General features: G+C 48.1%; 1 pseudogene; it reads left to right on the top strand.

Moving 5' to 3' along the window:
* Window positions 1-3,573: 3,573 nt before the first annotated feature.
* LOC119972154 overlaps window positions 3,574-18,409 on the top strand; it is a 31,209-nt pseudogene continuing 16,373 nt past the window's right edge.

Genomic DNA, 18,409 nt, shown 5'->3' with positions numbered 1-18,409 from the left:
CTTTCCTTTGTTCTTTGTTCTTGTTCAAATCTGTTTTTACTGATACCGGTTGAGGCATTCATATTAACTAGAAAACCAGAAAGAAATCCCCCATTGTGCTTGAATAATGCGATGGAATTTTATATCCTGAGAAGGTGTACGGGAACTCGATTTAATATCTCATTCGAAAGAAGGTACCTCTGACAGTAAAGCACTCCCTCAGCACCGCACTAGAAGTTTAAACCTAGATTTTGTGCTCCAGTCTCGAGCAGGATTTGAACCCACAAACTTCACGGTCGGGATTATCCCCTACCCGGCTGGGGGTCCTGGCGTGATGGAGCGGTGTGAGCCACTCTGGCGTCGGGCCGCCCCAAAGGTGCGGAAGTCTCCGCACCGTTAGGGGCCAGGCCCTCACCTTGAGGGGCTAGGCCCGCGCCGGAGTGGTTGGCGCTCCACTGGCTGGCGTGGACGGCCTTTGGCGCCACGCTAGTCGGGGCCGAAGGGACTTTGCCGGCCGGCGTAAATCCATGCATGCGCCGGAGCATCAACGGCTGCTGAAGTCATCCCCGTGCATGCGCAGGGGAGGGGTCACTTCCGTCTCCACCATGGTGAAGACCATGGTGAAGGCGGAAGGAAAAGAGTGCCCCCATGGCACAGGCCCGCCCGCCGATCGGTGGGCCTCAATCGCGAGCCAGGCCACCGTGGGGGCACCCCCCGGGGCCAGATCGCCCCGTGCGCCCCCCCCCCCCCCCCCCCCTCCCCCAGGACCCCGGAGCTTGCCCAGGCCGTCTGCTCCCGCCAGTAAGGTAGGTTGTTTGATCCATGCCGGCGGGAGAAGGTTGACAGCGGCAGGACTTCGGCCCATCGCGGGCTGGAGAATCGCTGGGGAGGGCCCGCTGACCGGCGCGGCGCGATTCCCACCCCGCCAAATCTCTGGTGGTGGAGAATTCGGGACACGCGGGGCCGGGATTGACTCCGGCCCCTGGTGATTCTCCGACCTGGCGGGGGGGTCGGAGAATCCTGCCCCTGATTTAGAGTTAAATGCTTGAAGTACTTCAATTCTGGAATGAACTAAGCAGGACCTGCTGAAACATGTTAGTGATCTACATCACTCTTGCTGATAAATGCCCTTCATAACATTGTATTAACATTATCTATAAATCACCCCCTCACACTGAAGAAACACTATGAGGTTAATGCTGAGCAAATGGCTCTTCTACAATCTGAATACTGAGCTTTGCACAGTGACAAGCTGAACAAAACACATAAAACCCTCGCACAAGTATTCCTGACAGTAGAAGACAAGAATACCCACATTTTAAAATCAGACGCACTTGTATCAATCCCCTTATTATAATACAATCTGCCTCAGGAACCAGCTACCTGCAATTCATACAAAATTCTATATTTCATCCTTTCCTGTAAAATTTATTTAGGTCAAATAAGGTCAATTTAATTTGGTTTCTTTAAACACTGGATGAAAGAAGTTTTCCTTTCAGTATATTGGTGAATACGCTTCTCTATCTAAATTAATTCCAATGCTACCTTGTGTCCAGGAAATGCTCCGGGTTGTGAAAAATTTGGATTAGCTTTTCAAGAATAGCTAAGCAAATTATGGAGATTTCTTTAATTAATATTTCCCATCAAAGGCATATCAGGGGCTGGTTTAGCACAGGGCTAAATAGCTGTATTTGAAAGCGGACCAAGGCAGGCCAGCAGCACGGTTCAATTCCTGTACCAGCCTCCCTGAACAGGCGTCGGAATGTGGCGATGAGGGGCTTTTCACAGTAACTTCAGTTGAAGCCTACTTGTGACAGTAAGCGATTTTCATTTCATTTCATTTCACTTAGCACCAAGGTCTATGGTCTTATTAATGTCCGCGGGTGCAAACCCCACATAGGTGATAGAGTTGATATATTTACAGACAATTGAACAATTAATTACAAGGAGTTCAGTGTAAAATTACCAAGAACCTGATTATAAAGGAAGTCTATTCAGGAGGCCTGACTAAAGTGGCTCCCACTAGGACCTGAAAAGTCCCAGAGGTGTGCAAAATCCTTTGGGTAAATCTTTATTTTACGTGATAGTGTAAAATGGGTGATAGTGAGTTAGCAGCATGTCTTTGAACAGATGTATTTCTTCACCCTGATTAACTTCATATTCTTTACAGCTACCACTTCTACATTTGTACTTTCCCCTTATACTTCAAGCCCAGATGTTTCAGTCTGTGGAGAACAATGTTAATGCCATAGTGTTAATGCCACCCACATCAAGGGCATTGAGTACTCACGTCCCCTGGGACCACTTCCCTCCACCTTGGTAAGGTGGATCAACTAGGTCGGTGGTAGCAGTCACTGATACGCATGAGCAGACAATGGTGGTGACTATCCAAATAGCCTCATCCCCTATACTTGGGATAAAGTTTTGGACATTGGGCAAAGAACCCACTCCACTATACTTAGACTAATTGAGCTGGACCCAAGAATTTCTAGGTTTCAGTGTTTCCTCACTGACCTCCCACCTTCTTGAATAGATAGAACAAAGAACATTACAGCACAGGAACAGGCCCATTGGCCCACCAAGCCTGTGCTGAAAAGGAAGGCTGTAGATTGTGGTATAAGCATGTTTCCAAGTTAGACTTTGTCTCCTTTAGGTTTAGCCTCCTGCGTGCCTCTCCCACCTCCTGCTCGTTCTGCTCTTATTCTGTAATTCTCCAATGGAAGAACAATAATCTGGGAATGTCCATGGGTGGAAATAAAAGACATCCCTGCCTGAAACTGTTGAAAATCAGACTGGGAAATGGGATTCTCTGATCGTGGGGTTAAGTGTTGACGCCGTTGTAAATGCCGGAGCGTTTTATGACAGCGTCTTCTGGCCCCTAGGATCATCGATCCTGCGCCGCACAGGGGGGCAGCATGACACTGGAGAGCCGCATGCTGCTCCAGCTGCCGATCCGGGCATCAGCACGGGCAGCACGGGTATGTGCATGTGCACCATGGCCGGTGCGAATTCACCCATGCGAGTGGGTTGCCTTCTCCGCGCTACTCGGCCTAACTCGGTTCGAGAACGACGCCGGCGGGACTCAGCCTAACTCGGCGGGCACTCGGCCCATCGCGTGGGGAGAATTGCCGGGGGGGGGGGGGAGAGGCATTGAGCGGCCCTTGACCGGCACCGCGCCAGCGTGGGGTCGGAGAATCCCGCCCCATTCTTCAGCAGCAAAACTCAAATTGCTTCACACAAAACTGAGGAATCAACTCTAATACTCTAATATTTATAAACACACAGAGCCCATGACAATAAATACTTCCTGGCTTGACAACTCAAGCAGGTAACCAATGCTACTTTTTATGAAGGCTTGGGTTAATGTGCTAGTAAAATAATTGATGGATCTGACATCTGATTGTTTGCTCATGTCCCAAACTGTTGTAACTTACCTCCACTCTCACCTCCAGTGGAACTCATTATCTGGTTGAGAATTGGTGCAACTTTTGTTCTATTTGAGTTCTGCTCCGAAAGACCCCTGGAATTCCTTAGTTTCTGATTTCAAACGAAAGTTGTGAATCTTTGTTTGATCCCCATCAAACCGATGTCATAATGACAGTTATAACTGATGGCAGGTGAGGTTAAAAAGATGAAGCATGCATAGAAGAATCATTTATACCTACATCAATGTATGCTAAGTGAAGTGGTTAGCACTGCTTGCTTCACTCCAGGGTCCCAGGTTCAATTTCTAGCTTTGGTCACTGTCTGTGCGGAGTCTGCACGTTCTTCTCGTGTCTGCATGGGCTCCCTTTCAACTGAGTGATTAATCAACATTTTTGATCGAAGGACCCATTTCCTCACGGTTTAGTAATCGTGGGCACCTCATCCAAATTAAATTACATAATAGTCAGACTATGAAATGTTGACATGTAAAGAGTGCTTTAATAATGCCCTTTAAGAAAATAGGTGCTTACATTATTCCTTCTTTCAAGGTACACACTTGTGTCAACACAGGCTCAAGATGGCCTCCAAAGGGTCAGGTGACCTTCTGTGATTTATGCACAGAAAAATAATTAACTCATGTCTAAACATTTTTCAACATAAATAACTGGTGGAATGTCCTCTTTGGATTAGACTTTCACAATGTGAAACCACTTGTGAATTTACACCTCTGATTTACTGGATATTTAATGAAGACCTCCGAGATGCAGGGCCTGCAAAATTGAGCCTTAACAAGGAAAAGGATAGAGAAACCAATGTATTTCAAGCAGGTGTGAATGGCTACTATAGCAACACTATGTGGCAGTGGCTTCTAACCTCCAATCACAATTGAGGTATTGACCATGGTTGAAACCAAATTCAGATAAAAAGTCTTTGAACTCTAATGTCCAGTGAGTCATTGCAGTCTGCAAACCAGCAAGAGGGATCATTCTCCAGCAAGGAGAATCTGACCAAAGAACCATCAAGACCAAGGATGGAGTAAGAGGGACTAATTTGTGTCCACCTGCAATGCTTTGCCTCAACAAAACCTGGTCACTTTCATGTGGAGACCCAGAAGCTCTCAACTTCCATTCTTCCAAAGAACCATCCGGCTCTGCTCTGCGTACATTTTTAAATGACTGAAACTTGGACACTTGAATTTCTTTAATATTTTCTGTTGATAATGATCTAAACATATGTATGCTTTGTCTCTGGAATCTACCTTTACTTGGCTGCATATCTGTGTGCATGAGGGAGTGAGCCCGTCCCAACATGTTTACATTTTGGGGTGCAGGTGAAAAACAAATCCTTTCTTTTGATTTATACTTACCTAAAAACCGACTTCGGCCGGATCTTTCTGGCCGTTCTCGCCAATGGGACCTGCCAATGAATTCCCGGCAGCTGGGGGTGCATAGAACTGGAAACCCGGTTTTCAGGGGCGAGATCAGAAGATCCCGCCGCCCCCGGCTTCGCAAAACATGCTAAGGCGGGGGAGGGGCAGAAAATCCTGGCCTTTGTGTTTATTGCTAAACGCCAGAACACAAGAAAGGTTTGAAACACAGGCCTGAATAAGACGCTCTCCTTCCCCACCGCGGTGAACGTAATGTGGAGTGTGCTGGAGCCGGGCAGCGTTTTCGACGTTATAACACCGGTTTTCACGAAAACATTATGGAGCTAAAAGCCAGAAACCTGCCTGTGTTAGTTCAACATCAATTTGGAAAGTCATTAAAGGCATTAGCAACCAAACTGATAGCAATAATATGCTCTGAGGGCAATAGTATGCCTCCAGGGTGAGAATCAAGGCATGTGGGGAATGATGCTTTTCATAGCCAAGCTTGTTTGGGTGCGTTTACAAACTGTAACCAAGACCAAAGTTTCAGCTTTGCAGTTAACCCTTTAATGACTGTGTGGAATGCTCGTGTGAATTAATATACTATCCAATTTGGAGGTGACGGAGGTGCAGGGCATTTCTCTGATCTGGAGAGCTCTTCCCAGTGCTTTATTTGTTTTCCTGACCGTTTTCCAGCAGTATAAAATCTTGGAGATAAATGAGAATTGTGGTCTTGTTTGGAGACACAACCCCCAGTGAGGAGAAGAAAATGATTAGGAGCAGGAGGCTGAGAGGAGGAGAAGGAGGGTGAGAGGAAGAAGGGAACACAGGGAGGCTCAGGTTGCTGTGGGACATGCAGGCACAGATGGTCTGTTGCAGTCCCTGGGGTGTACAGGCAGCGACTCAATGCAGCAGATGAGGCTTTCAAGAGCCGTGATCACATCATTCTGTGACATGCTCATGGGGCAGATCTCATTCAACTGCGCAAGGGGGTCACCCAAAACCTGTCGCACTGAAGGTCACTGTTGCCCAACCCGAATTGCCCTTGAACTGAGTGGCTTGGCTTGTTAGACCATTTCAGAGGGCATTTAAGAATCAATCATATGACAGTGGGCCCGAGTTCTTGCATCTCGAGAAGGTCAAATACACCATAAGGGGGCCGATTGAAGGGTTCTATCATTCACGGGCAGCACAGTAGTATAGTGGTGAGCACTGTGGCTTCACAGCGCCAGGGTCCCAGGTTCGTTTCCCGGCTGGGTCACTCTCTGAGCGGAGTCTGCACGTTCTCCCCCCGTGTCTGAGTGGGATTCATCCGGGTGCTCCGGTTTCCTCCCACTAGTCCCGAAAGATATGCTGTTAGGTAATTAGGACATTCTGAATTCTCCCTCTGTGTACTCAAACTGGCACTGGAATGTGGTGACTAGGGGCTTTTCACAGTAACTGCATTGCAATGTAAGCCTACTTGTGACAATAAAGATTATTATATTATTCATTTGGGACCATTTATAATATACTTTAAATAATTGGCCACTGCTCATCGTTGTGGGGGGATGCTTACTCATTGTTGGGGGAGTGGTTTGGACTGGGTGGAGTGGGGGAGGCGGGGTGTGTTTTTTGTTAATGTCTCCTGTCACCTTTTGTATGAAATGTTAAATAACTAATGAAAATCATTTCCAAAAACAAAATTAGCGATGCCCCACAAATATTACCCCAGCCAGTGATGCCTGTGGTGATATGCCTTTCTACAGTTCTGTATATAGTTCACGGTACAACCTCCAACCAACGGGTAGTGATAGAGATCTATCAAGGGACTCAACACACCCGCCAGTTGGTAGTAAGACGTACAAGAAGATAGTCACGCTTAGAGTAGCTCCAGGAGAATCCACTGAATTCATTTAGTAGCTAATTTCTGTATTTATCAGTAGTTCAGTAGTTATCTTTTCCACGTGCTTGTGAATAAATAATCTTTATAATTAAGGAACTATATGTTCTGTGTACATCATTCCAACGGTCATATCGCAGAACACACCAATGCCCACATGTAGAACATAGAACATAGAACAGTACAGCACAGAACAGGCCCTTCGGCCCTCAGGGGCTGGTTTAGCTCACTCAGCTAAATCGCTGGCTTTTAAAGCAGACCAAGCAGGCCAGCAGCACGGTTCGATTCCCGTACCAGCCTCCCCGGACAGGCGCCGGAATGTGGCGACTAGGGGCTTTTCACAGTAACTTCGTTGAAGCCTACTCGTGACAATAAGCGATTTTCATTTCAATGTTGTGCCGAGCCATGATCACCCTACTCAAACCCACGTATCCACCCTATACCTGTAACCCAACAACCCCCCCCCCTTAACCTTACTTTTATTAGGACACTACGGGCAATTTAGCATGGCCAATCCACCTAACCCGCACATCTTTGGACTGTGGGAGGAAACCGGAGCACCCGGAGGAAACCCACGCACACAGGGGGAGGACGTGCAGACTCCACACAGACAGTGACCCAGCCGGGAATCGAACCTGGGACCCTGGAGCTGTGAAGCATTTATGCTAACCACCATGCTACCCTGCATGCCCCATGTCATGAATGAATAAACCAAAAACACAATACTGGGAAATTTAAAGGGAGTAAGGGACAGGAAACATTAAAGGCGGGATTCTCTGACCCCGCGCCGGGTCGGAGAATCGGGGGGGGTGGGGGTGCGGGTGCAAATCACGCTCCGCTAATTCTCCGGCGACCGGAGAATAGGCGCCAGTGGCAGTCCCCCCAGTCATTCACCGCGCTCAATGGGCTGAATGCCTGCCAAGTTACGCCGAGTCCCGCCGGGGTCGTTCCCATGTGGTCCGACCCGGCGGGACCTCAGCGTTCGTGCTGCGGGAGCCGTCCTGGTATGGGGGAGGGTGGATCCGAATCTGGGGGCCCTGATCGGTACTCTGGCTAATTCCGGGGGGGGGGGGGGGGTGCCTATGTTCCTCCGCGCCGGGCCCATGTAGGGTTTGCCATGTTGTCCGGGGGCCGGCGTGGAGAAGGCAACCCAAGTACATGCGCGAACTTGCGCCGCCCAGGCTGACGCCCGGATGGGCAGCTGGAGATGCGTAAAGCGCTCCAGTGCCGTGCTGGCCCCCTGCGCGGTGCAGGATCACTGCTCCTAGCGGCCTGCTGACGCCGTCGTTAAACTCTCCAACATTTACGACGGCATCAACATTCTGCCGCTGGATCAGAGAATCCCACCCTAAGTTCCTGGAAAAAGTCTGACTCATACCAGAACCCGACACTGTAATTTTTGCCTTATTCAAATTGATGAAAAGAGTTTTAAGTTTAAAACAAAAAAATTATTGCCACGGCCAAAATGAGTTGTGCAAGTGTAGGGTTAATATGTGGATGGAGAATGAGTGTACGCAGAATGTGCGTTCATTCTTTACCTTTCTTTACCAGGAAAGTGAAAAAATATAATCAAGATTCAATTGTTTTCCCGTGTGTGGAGGCTTGTCACACCAAATTAAGACATATAATATTGCTAACTTTTTAAATGGACTGTATTCAGAATATAATTTTCTGGAATCACATTTTCTTTTAAAGATTGAGAATAAAATGCTGATCAGATGGTCAGGTGACTTTTGTAAATTTTTGAATAGACGCAAAAGTATCTCAAGTCTCCAGAAGGTTTCTAATTAAATGACCATGAGTGGAGTGCGTACCTTGAGTAGACATACCAAGACAAAACCCATTGCCGAATTCATACCACCTATTTGTTTGTGGATTTACTCAAAATCCCTGGGCCCCAAACACACTGGCTGAGATTTTACAGCCTCCCCCTCCAAAAAAGCATGTTTTCCAGGGATGGAGGCAGCACACCACTGGCCTCCAGCGGGATTTTTAGGTTCCGTCGATGTCTTTGGCTCTTTTTGTGGTTCGCCCCTCTCACCGTTGGGGCTGCCACGGGGGGGCCGTCTTCAGTGGGACAAGAAGATCCTGCCAGCTAGAAGGGCCAGAATACCCACCCACTGTCTCTGAGCTCATTGCATAACAAATCAGGCTACAGAAACCAGTAGGTGTGAATAGCCAGTATCCATTCCACCATTGTGCAGCAATGGCATTGACCTTCAAATGATTCTGAGTGAACAATAACGATATGGCAACTGTCTTCAGATATCTAATCATAGTTACATCAAGCACCAGGGAGAAACCAGTCAGTTTGCAAATAACACAACAAGAAGCATCAGAAAATGGATCTACTTGTAACAGGATGAGAAGCCACTAACTTTGTGACTGACTGAAAATCCACCTCTTTGAGAGAATTCTGCAATGACTTTGGTGCAGGATTTTGGTTATTGAATTCATCCAGCAATGCTTCAAGAGGGGAAAATGTCCTTTTCCTTGCCAGGCTTTCATGGAGGTGAGACAATCATGTGAGTTACACACTGTCATTCCTTTTGTTGTAACTTGTAAAAATGCACTAAATTCCTCAAGTTTGTAAGAGAGATGAATGGTTGACACAGCACTAGATTTTCGAGGTGAGCATGTGAATAAATAACTCTCTTTACATAAACGCACAAAAGCTTGCTGCTGGATTTTCAGGGGTCACGAAACATCTGGGTCTTCCCTTTTCAAAATACACTGATTATGGTCAGCACGGTAGCACAAGTGGCTAGCACTGTCGCTGCACAGCGCCAGGGTCCCAGGTTCGATTCCCCGCTGGTTCGCTGTCTGTGCGGAGTCTGCACGTTCTTCCCGTGTCTGCGTGGGTTTCCTCCGGGTGCTCCGGTTTCCTCCCATAGACCAAAGGTGTGCAGGTTAGGTGGATTGGCCATGGTCAATTGCCCTGAGTGACCAAAAAGGTTAGGAGAGGTTATTGGGTTACAGGGATAGGGTGGAAGTGAAGGCTGAAGTGGGTCGGTGCAGACTCAATGGGCTGAATGGCCTCCTTCTGCATTGTATGTTCTATATTCTATGTTCCAAGACAAGTGAACAGGGGTTTAATTTATCTCTCATCCCTGTCCGTAACACAGACATAGTCACAAGGAGAGCACTGGAGTATTGAGAGGGCATAGGATCATGGGGAAAGCTGGCGCATGGTGAAAACAGGGTCATGGAAGAAGTAGAAACACAGGGGAACAGAGTACATTAGAGTGGCACAGTGGTTAGCACTGCTGCATCACCACGCCAGGGGCACAAGTTCAATTCCGGCCTTGTTGACTCTCTGCGTGGGGTATGCACTTTCTCCTCGTGTCTGTGTGGGTTTCCTCTGGGTGCTCCGGTTTCCTCCCGCAGTCTAAAGATGTGCAGGTTTGGCGGATTGGCCACGTGTAATTGGCCCTTAGTGCACAAGGATGTGCAAGCTAAGTGTGGTTATGGCATTACGGAGAGAGGGCAGGGGGTGGGTCCAGGTAGATTCCTCTTTCCGAAAGTCGGTACTTACTCGATGGTCCGAATGGCCTCCTCCTACATTGGAAGGATTCTCTGGATGCTCAGTCTAGACTAGAACACTTTGACACCAGTCTGTGGATCACAGTTTTAGAATGACTACGCTTATGTATAGAAAAGTACAATTGTCAATCACCATCATTTTGAATTAGATAATGTGAGCCAAACTATTTTATTTTTTGTTGTACACTTTTCTAGAGTCTGGAACTCCTCAAGAAGAAGTAGAAGAAAGGTTAATTTTCCCTTACAAGCATCTAATAAGAGATCCAGAAAGGAATCATTGCAAGCAAGTAATTAAGTGATGTGTGGTTGACATTCTTTAACCTGTAAGTAGATTATTTTCTCTGTCATGCCCAATAAACCCTGAAGCGGGTGTGGCAATTTATTCGTTACTTTTATTTGATACTGCCCTGAACAATTCCTCTGGATATGACATTGAGTATGAAAGAAACCCCGAGAGTATAATTTTGGCAATATGCTGCCTCCCATCAGGGGGCTCTCTAGAGTTCATTAACGGCATGCAAACACATAACTTGATTTTAAAAAGGGTCAAATTTAAATGATCTGCATTATTAACAGTAGGATACTATCCCAAGGTACTTACAGCTTTTGAAGAAAGAGATGAGCTTCAGACTAATTAGTCCTTTGAACTCAACAAAGTTTCCACTTGTTTCATTTAATCTGATGTGCTGAAAATATGACAGTCTTTTCTATTCGATGTAGGAAGATAACATTGTCTCTCACTTCTCCCCGAAAGTTCAAGTGCTGCTATATATTTCCCATGGTACTTTGCTGTGGTTACGTAAAGGAAAGGATGCAGTGACATGAGCAGCTGAATTGAAAAGACAGCACGGCGCCGACTGAGATATATGTTGTGCATGTTATATTTTTAACTGGAACTAGTCAGTGTAAGCAAGGCAGTGACGGCTGGAGTATTGTTTACCACCTCACTGAAGCTGACACTCTGACTGAACCCATTTTTAAAAGGAACCTTACCCTTGTCGATTGGAGCAGCCACCTATTTCAGACAACAGGGAGATTCCCGGTCCATTGACACTGATGGGATTCTCCCCGCCCGCATATGTGAATGGAGATTTAGTTTAGCGCCAAATTCTCCCTTCTCCCGAGCAGCGGTAGCAGGGCACATTGGGATTGGAGAAATGGGAATATTAGCATCCTATGATATGGAATGTTGATGGACAATCAAATGAAATATGCACAATACATGCTTTGCATCGTTTTACCATCCAGTATAGTCAGTGAGGCATGAGAAAAGGAACATTTAAAACAATTTCTTGTGGGGCCAGGAGGAGTTCCTCACACCCACTCATCAGGCCCTCTCATCAGAGACTCCATCAGGACCTGCTTCAGAAACCCCCCATCAGAGATCCCATCAGAGACACCCATCAGACACCCATCAGAGATGTAGCCATGCTGGCCACGCAAAATGGACACTGAGCCAAACTAAAATGGAAGGCAGCAGGGAAAGCCTGTTTAATAAGAACAGACAGCCTGCTCTCAACTAATTAGCATTTTGCAAGCAGCAAACCAGTTTTCTGGCCAGGTGCAGATCTCCAGCCAAAGGTGTTAATGGCAAAACGCTTAACATCCTGATGAGGCAGCCCAGATCCAGACACAAACAATGGCAACATTTCCATCTCAATGTAGCAGTTAATTGGTGGAGTAGACAGAATGGCACCAGAGTAACAAATATCGAAACCACCCCCCAACATCGAGGAAAGCCCCGCATTGGAGGATTTCGAAGGTAGCCGTTTGGAAACGTTCCAATCGGTACCGAAAGGTAGAGCCCGCCTAGAAGGGGGCAAGGACATGAGAGAGGGGTATAAAAGCAAATCCCCCACAGAGCCCCGGTCTGTTAAACCCGTGCTCCGGCTCTGACTGACATCTTGCATCCTGACTCCAGCCGTTGAGCACCAGCCGCCGAAACCGTAAGTTCAACGCTCGCTACGCGATCCAAGCCCACTAGACTCCCAAGTACCAGAACGCTTGCTGAAGGCTGCAGACAAAACCAGGACGAAGGCCTCGTTCTCTGACCTTGCCTGTTCCTGTTAGATAAGTATTCTGTTTGCTTAAGTTTAGTTATAGCTTAGTCTCTTAGTGTGTGCATGAGTATTTATTATAACTGTATAATAAATATTGATCGTTTGAACTTTACTAATCGGTGTATCGTCTTTATTACTTTGAACTTGACCTTGGAATACTTGTGACGTTGCCTATACGGCAACTGGCGACTCCAGAGCTAAATAATTACATAGAACAGAGCCTAGTAGTGTTAAGCACACGTCGAACTCGGAGGCGTGTTAATACACTCCAATAAACGCGTTTTACGCCCATAGTAAAACGTGCAACATTTAGTGGCGACATCCGCCGGGACCCTGTTGTAAGTGGAAACACCACAGTGTCCAGGACCCTGAAATTTGAATTAGAACTCCAAATTGCAGAGAAAGAAAGAGATCACAAGTATTCAAGGTGTTCAAAATAATAAGCGAAATTCGGAAGTGTGTTTAGTGCATGCGTACTAACAGGGCTGTAAGGTAAAACTGAAAGCTTTTTGTTGCGACAAACTTTCGGTAGTTTTGTGATCGGAAAATAGCGTAAGCCGTACCCTTTTCTCGAAACACCACCCCAGCAACCCCCTGTTCCAAATTATAAAAAGAGAGTCAGAGGAAATGGCCATGCAGGCAATGGAACGTCTGATGGATCCAGCAAAGTTTGTGGTCGCAGCGGCCAGCAGCAGTAGCAGAGTAGGCCAGTGTCCCACGTGGGAGCTGGAACTCCGCAAATATTTACAAGGAAAGGGATGGCCCCTTTGGAAAGAGTTTTGTGCAAATGAGGAGACAGGTCCCGGGAGTATAGGTCATACTTGGTGGGAGAACCTCTCTCAAATACACAAAAAGAGTTTAGGTAAAGCACGCAAGCCGATGGCGATTGTGTCCTGCTTGGCACAGTTGCGAGGCGCAGAGGAGGTCATCAGGACGCTCCGGACAGATTTAGAGGAAAGGAACCGAATGAGTAAGGTCGATGTCAGGGACATCGAGAAAGAAAACCTGGAATTAAAAGGGAAGTTGGCAGAGAAGGATAGAGAGGTGGATGATGCCAAGAGGGCTCACCAGTCTTGTCTAGCTCATCTGAGCAGTTCCCAGACCCAGTATGAGAAAGCCTATCAGGACGTGCAACGTGCCGTTCTGATAAGACAGGAATCGGAAAAGCAGGTGGAGGCATTGCAGAGGCAATGTTCCGATCTCAAAGCAGCTTTGAGAGCACTCCACGCTGCAACGACCGAACAAAGACAAAGCACAGTTGACCACGCGAAATGCAGGAAACAGATTGCGGAACTGCAATCTCTGCTTTCGGTGCAGAATGGCTTCCAAAGCACCTTTGGAGCTCAGTTAGATGGGGAAAATGCCCCAGATTGGCAGGAATTAAGCGAGACAGCGCAGCGTTATGTTCAGGGAACATGTGCGCCAGCAGCTCAGCAGAAACGACAGGCACCCCAACCCCCCACAGCTCAGATCATAACCGCACCCATGAATCCCGTAACCACACAGAGGAAAGCCGAATCTGAAGGCGCCCCAGACATAACTTACACCACCCCTTTAACAGTAACCCAGCTAAGGGACGCTTGTGAAAAGATCACTCCGTTCCTCCCCACTGCAGAACCCCACCAGTTTTTCGCTAAAGTAAAGCAGCAGGCTACCATGTACGGCCTGGATGAGAGAGAGCAGGTTAAGCTCACCGTGCTGAGTTTAGACCAGAGTGTAGTGGCAGCCCTCCCCGACCCACAGAACGTGGCAGGAGGCAGCCTAGAGGAGATGCACACTGCCATTTTAGATGCCATCGGGTACAATAGAGGTGACCCCGTAGAAGGATTGAATAAGTGCAGGCAGAAGAGATCCGAACACCCCACAGCATTCGCAGGAAGGCTGTGGATTCATTTCAGCGCAGTTTTCGGACAGCTAGATAGAGCGCATTTAACCCGCGAAAACATGGTTAAGTGGACGCGCACAATTATCTCACACGCAACAGAAGCAGGACAGAGCGCTTGCAATAGTTACGACCCCTCAGAAGAGGCCCATAACGAAAAATGGGTCCTCAAAAGATTGTCCCGCGCTTGGGAGCAATCGCTTCAGGCAAAAGGAAAGGTTAGATCCCCAGAAGAGGCTCAGGCTGCTGCAGATATCCAAGCAGTCAGAGAGCACCAGAAGCCCGCATGGGTAAATGAAGGCAAGAGCAGCCCTCAACAGAAAGGACAGGAATGCTATAACTGTGGACAGTTAGGGCATTGGGCAAAAGAGTGTATTGCACCCCAGCGATCTCAGAGAGGCCAGCAGACAGGCACTCTGAACCGCAACAAGGCAAAACCCATCCACAATGTAGCAGTACAGTCAGGACCCACCAATGTGGACGAGACGAACTGACGGTGTTCGGGCTCCCCCACTTGGGTCTGTGACACACTATGGGACTCATCAGGGAGGCCCGTAGTCACGGCAAAAGTCAAAGGGAAGCCCATAGAGTTACTGTGGGACACAGGAGGATCCCGCACCACCATTAACTCCACAACCACGGCACACGCAGACACGTGGCCGACCACCTCCACCATCACACTTAGCGGGTTCACCGGATCACTCGCAGCAGGGGCACATTACAGCACCCATAGCAATTCAGCTAGGAAACATTAGCACAAGGCACCCCGTAGTTTTAGTAAATCTTCCCCGGACAGCAGAGCACATCCTGGGGATAGATTTTATGAACGCTCATAGCTTGTCGTTCGACCCAGTGAACCAGTGTGTCTGGCGAATGGCGAGATCAGACAGAGCCCCAGCCACCCTCACAGTAGGAGACTACGCTAATCGGATTAGCGCAGTGGGAGAGTACTCATTCGACCTGACTACACTCCACACCGACCGACAAATTAAGGCCCTACTAAACAAACACAGGACAGCATTTGCAAGTCACCGTCATGACTGTGGCAGAATGACTGGACAAGTTCATGTTACCGGACAGGACCCCCGACCGCAAAAGCAATATAGATTTCCCCTCGAGGCAGAGGTGGAAATAGAAAAGGTTATAGGCAGCTTGTTGGACCAAGGTGTACTGAGAACGGTAGCCTCCACCAACAATGCCCCTATTTGGCCAGTGAGGAAGCCCGATGGATCATGGCGTCTGACCATCGATTATCGGGAACTCAATAAAGTAACCCCCGCAGTAGCCCCAACGGTAGCTACTAGTCCCGAGACCATGCTCAAGCAGGGTCTCAACACCAAGTACTTCACGGTATTGGACATCAGTAATGGATTCTGGTCAATACCATTGGCAAAAGCGTGCCAATACAAATTCGCATTCACTTTTAAGACTCAGCAGTACACGTGGACATGCCTCCCACAAGGATTCCACAATTCACCCTCCATTTTCCACCGACAGCTGGCAAGTGGATTAGAGAAATTTTCCCGACCCGAATGTCTGGTACAGTATGTAGACGACCTACTACTGCAGACAGACACAAAGGCAGAGCACATTTCGCTTCTGGCCGAACTCCTAGAAATCTTAACTGAAATTGGCTGTAAAGTTAACCCGAAAAAGGCCCAAATATTGGAAAGTAAAGTGATGTATTTGGGATCAGTCATCACGCACGGCAAACGCGAGATCGAATTCAAAAGAATTGATTCGATCGTCAAATTGCCCCTTCCCCAGAATGTTTCAGCCCTCCGGTCGTTTTTAGGACTGGTTGGCTATTGTCGGAACCACATCGACGGATTCGCGACAAAAGCCGCCCCACTTTCAGACCTCCTTAAGAAAGGAGCCCCCTGGGAATGGCTTCCGCAGCATACAGGCGCTGTGGAAGAGTTGAAACGAGCCCTTAGTGCAGCACCCGCGCTGCTAGTCCCCGACCAACTTTCACCGTACGCAATAGAGGTAGCGAGCACCGATCTGACCCTCTCGGCCGTGTTGCTTCAGGAACGGCACGAGCAGCTAAGACCAGTGGCTTATGCCTCCCGACTGTTAGACCCGGTAGAACAAGGATTTTCAGCCTGTGAGAGGCACCTCCTTGCTGTCTTCTGGGCAGTACAGTATTTTTCATATATAACCGGACTAAACCCCATCACCATTCTAACCGAACACACACCCACACAGCTACTACTAGACGGTCGACTGAAGGACGGTTCAGTTAGCCAGATTAGGGCAGCTAGGTGGACCCTACTTTTACAAGGACGGGACATTACAGTGAAACGGACACGCACCCACACATACTTAGCAGACAACCTCCAATATCCCGGACAGCCCCATGACTGTGAAATTGTAGCTCCCCTGCATAACACAGGACCCTTTTTAGCCAAAACACCCCCCAGGAAGATAGGGAACCCGAAACAAAGCCCCCAGCCCACAGACACGTGTGGACCCTTGAGGATTTATGTAGACGGTTCCTCCACAGTTTTAAATGGTGAGCGTATCACAGGATGCGGCATCTATGTAGAGGACGCGCAGGGGCGCGCTCTCGAAGAGATAGCTCTTAAGTTACCAGGTCACTTAGGCGCGCAGGCAGCAGAGCTAGCAGCCATAGCGTATATAGTGGACCACCCCGATTCTTTCCCCAGCCCAGCAGACATATATTCAGACAGCTTATATGTCTGCAATAGCCTAACAGATTTTCTGCCCCTGTGGAGGACACGAGGTTTTGTCTCCGCAGACGGAAAACCCCTTCCATCAGCCCCCTTACTCCAGCATATCCTTGAGAAAGCGAAGGACAGGACCTTCGGCATTATAAAAGTTCGCAGCCACCATAGGTCATCACCCCCTGGGAATGTAAAGGCCGACGCGTTGGCTAAGGCAGGTTCCAGGAGAGGACACTTATGGACCCCCCCAGCTAGCGCACCAGCTAGCGCCCCTGTGAGCGCAGTACAAGTCTCACAGACTGATATTAAAGACCTCGTGGCAGCACAGAAACAGGACGGAGACCTCAGGGAGGTTTTCAAGGGAAATTTTGTGCCTGCGTACGAGCACTTTAAACACGCACTGACCACACATGAGGGTGTGATCATTAAGGACCAACTTTATGTGGTCCCACAGCAGGACAGGAATCAGATGATTGCCTTGTTCCATGACGGACACGGGCATCAAGAAATTGATGCAACAACGAGGCACCTCAGGCAACTCTGTTGGTGGCCTAATCTCAGGAATGATGTAACGCACTACATAGAGAATTGCCTGATTTGTGCTCAGAATAACCCGGAGAGGTATTCTAAGAAAGCACAACTTCGGCATACTCGCCCAGTTAACGGCCCTTGGACAAACCTCCAGATTGACTTTATAGGTCCATTGCCCCCTTGCAGGAATGGCTATAAATACGTTCTGGTGGTGATAGATACCTTTACCAAGTGGGTAGAGGCATTTCCCTCACGAACAAACACAGCTAAGACAGCTGCAAAGATCCTGACCCACCACATCTTCACGAGATGGGGTTTACCCCGAAGTATCGATTCGGACCAGGGATCTCACTTTACAGGACGGGTCATGAGGAACGTCCTGACAATATTCGGAATCAAACAGAACTTCCATATTGCGTATCATCCACAGTCCAGCGGGATTGTGGAGCGCATGAATCGGACCCTAAAAACTACCCTCAGGAAAATGGTCCAAGAGAATAATTCCACATGGGATTCAGTGCTCCCATTTGCACTTATGTTCATAAGGAACACTGTCTCCACATCGACAGGATACACACCACACACACTCATGACCGGACGCCCTATGAAAGGTACAGAATTCCTTTTAGGACTGGACATGACAAGCCCCGAAGTGACGGCCCTCACACATGAAAAGGCAGTTAAAGATCTAGTTGAGACTGTGAGGTCTGCACAGCTCGCAGCCGCAGTCCAGCTAGGGAAACGCCGACAGCAACGGACTGCCTGTTTCAATAAGACCGTACACACCACAGAATTCCAGGTTGGGCAACAGGTAATGTTATCTGTTTATAACCCCAGCAGTTTTTTGGCTCCAAAATATTCCGGTCCCTACTCAATTTCGGACAAAATTAGCCCCTCCGTTTACAGGATAAAGTATCCTAATGGGAAGACCGCGTGGTTCCATATAAACCAGTTAAAGGCATATGGAACACAGGCCAACCATGCTCACCATGTCCTGCTGGATGCAGCAGAACAGTTCACCCCGCCCACCAGAAACACTTTTCCACCATCCCC

The sequence above is a fragment of the Scyliorhinus canicula genome, chromosome 10 (genome assembly GCF_902713615.1).
Source record: "Scyliorhinus canicula chromosome 10, sScyCan1.1, whole genome shotgun sequence".
NCBI lineage: Eukaryota > Metazoa > Chordata > Chondrichthyes > Carcharhiniformes > Scyliorhinidae > Scyliorhinus > Scyliorhinus canicula.
Note: the sequence above shows the minus strand (reverse complement) of the source record. Positions and strands in the feature narration are given on the sequence as shown.